The following is a 2,820-nucleotide window of genomic DNA, read 5'->3' on the forward strand; positions in this document are numbered from 1 at the left end:
GAGTGAGTGAGGAGGGGACACAGTGGATGTGAGACCCTGCTGTACACTGAGATGTTACATTACGGCTTGAAGGTTGAATTGTCCATGAGACCTGGCCCCAAAGCCAAGCACACATCCATCGTTTCAACCACAGAGTGCACTGTAGTTCTGCTTTTGACCAGTAGGTATGACTGAAACTTTAATATAGTTGTCATCAGCAGGAAAGTTGACTGATCATTAAAGAATAAAGATTTCTTCAGAATTTCAGGTTTTGTATGGGAGTACACACCACAGGAAGACACTAACTATCCAGGGTCAGCTGTCAGTCCTCTACATGAGCTTCTGGCGTCTTGTTTTTCAGGAAGCTCCCAGCGTTTAACTATTCATCTGGATGACTAATGTCTGTTGGATCCTGCATAAATTTTACTGTCTCCTGTGTTTGAAAGGAGAGTCAATCCCGTGTTTATCTGATGATTTTTTTGTTGTTGTTGTTTGTTTGTTTGTTTGGTGCAGAAGTTAAGTAATGAAAAAAAACTCCATAATGTTTTGTACATCATACACATGAAGTTGAATTAAAGACTCTGCGTGCTCCTGCAACAGGGAAAAGTTATCGTATTTCAACATGTGGTGTTCATTTTGGAACAGACTGAGAATCGAGCAAAGGCTGGACACATACCAGACAACTTTTAACCAGATTTCACCCCCATAGAAACAGATAACAGAAACAGTAATTCACTGTATAAATGATCTAAAAACCTTTTAATCTGAACTCAAATTATAATTAACATAACTGTTTTATAAGTCTCTTTTAGATCCTGTGTTGGTGTAATCAACACAGCCGTCACAATAAAAGGCAAACTAAGCCACAGAGCCAGCTGCTTCTTTGAGGATATTTGAGTGGACTACCCTTTATTTCTTGTTCAATAGGGCTGGGTTTGTTTTCGCTCTGGGATCATCGCAGGTTTTTCCTCCTGATTCATGATGTGAAGGCCAACATTCAGAAAGATACAACATCCTGACATCCAAGTTAGACTGTGCCACTGCCTGAGCTGTCATCACGCAGTAAACACCATCTGGATACAGTTCAGACTCTAAAAAGATGGGCCACATGTTTTACCTTGGTGAGCCTTCTTTAACATTTCTAGGACTCATCAGAGGAACTAGAGCACAGAGAGGATTAAGGAGACTGAGGATGGGTCATGAAGACAAGGGAAATGAGGAGCTGGTGAATTTACATGTTTTTACCTAAAGTGGGATCTTCATAACCCCTGGGTTTCTTTGTGGTCCTGCACAGTCCACAGAGCAGCACCTTGATGGAGAGGATCTTTCTGTGTCTGTTGTGTCTTTCAGGTCAGAAAACGTTCCTTTGTTGATATTTAAAGTGTGTATTGTGATTTAATATGATGAATAACAGAGTAATTTAACAGGTAGTATCTATAAATGTATTTGCTGATTTGAAAAAAGGAGCCCATGACCAAAGTCAGGCTCCACTGTGTGAATTCCCACCAAGATATGAGTAAGATATGATATTATCAAGATCTGAGTGTTTAGAAGAAACCTGACACACTGTGTGTTAAACTGAAAATAGATAAAATACGCTCTCACATATTAGTTCACGTATAGGGGTTAGCGATGGCATGGTTGATTAGGGCCTGAGCCTAAAAACAGGGCGAAGGCCCTCTTGAAACCATAAGGATTATTATTTCTTCAGACTCTTTAATCCCAGATTATGTGCCTTCATTGTGCTCTAAACTCTCAAAACTTTGCACAAAATTCATCCCTGTGTGAAATTTTATAACTGCATTGTACTTGTGCTTTTTTTGTCTCCTCTCTCTCACCCAGGTTTTGTTGTTTTAGTTTGGGCTGGAGATCTCAGGTAGTCCAGTTATCGGGTTTTCTTTGAAGTAGGATTTTTCTGTTGTTTTTAGGTTAGGGGAAGGTGTTGGGTACGACGGTCCAATGCATGATTGGCCCGGCAGCTTCCCATCTTTTGATTATTTCGGCCGGGGTCTCCAGTCCTTTTTGGTTTATTGTTTCATTTTGGTTGAACATTGATTTGTCTGAAATAAAATTAAATTCTTGTTTTTCTTCAAAACTTGCTTGTGGTGTCCCTTTTATGTTGTGGTCTGGAGTCAGTTTATATTATGTTTGGGAGACGGTAACAGGAATGTGGGATCTATCTCCGGTAGTATGGACGAGCTAGCTGTGCTAGCCCAGCGGCAGAGGGGCTGCTGGAGGGCAGAGTGGCATCATGCTGTTCACAGACGTGGCTGACGGAGCAAACATCGGACCACGATGCCACATTGAAGGAGCTTCACCTGCTGTGAGCAGACAGGATCCAGGAGACAGAGACTGAACAGACTGCTGGGGAGGCTCAGTCCTGGACCCTGTGGAGGTGGAGACTGGTTGGGCTGGAGAGTGGTGGACGGGCTGTCATTGTCTATTTTTTTGTGGACCTTTTTGCACTTTCTATACACTTTCTAACTTTTGTTTTCTTAAATGCTGCTGTGACTCCTGAATTTCCCCTCGGAGATAAATAAAGTATTTTCTATACTATTCTATTCTGACAGCCATACACAGAGAGGGTCTTTCTGTTGCCATGGCGACCAGTATTCTGTGTCCCAGTGAAGTGAAGAGGGCCACCCATTCCTGCCAGTCATATTTGTTCCCTCTCCCTTCAATAAGAGCGCCCTCCACAGCCAGGAGTGTGACTTTATTTGGAGTTACACTCAGAAGTGAAGGGGTAGTGTGTAGGGGGTGGTTTGGGATTGAGCTCTTATCAAAGAGGCTCACCTGGTTTCAGCCTTTGAGATCTTTATACAGCTGGCAGTGCAGAGATGC

This window comes from Halichoeres trimaculatus, unplaced genomic scaffold, assembly GCF_033239565.1.
Source record: "Halichoeres trimaculatus isolate MK-OKI-2021-1 unplaced genomic scaffold, fHalTri1.1 fHalTri1_scaffold_35, whole genome shotgun sequence".
In the NCBI taxonomy this organism is placed as follows: Eukaryota; Metazoa; Chordata; class Actinopteri; order Labriformes; family Labridae; genus Halichoeres; species Halichoeres trimaculatus.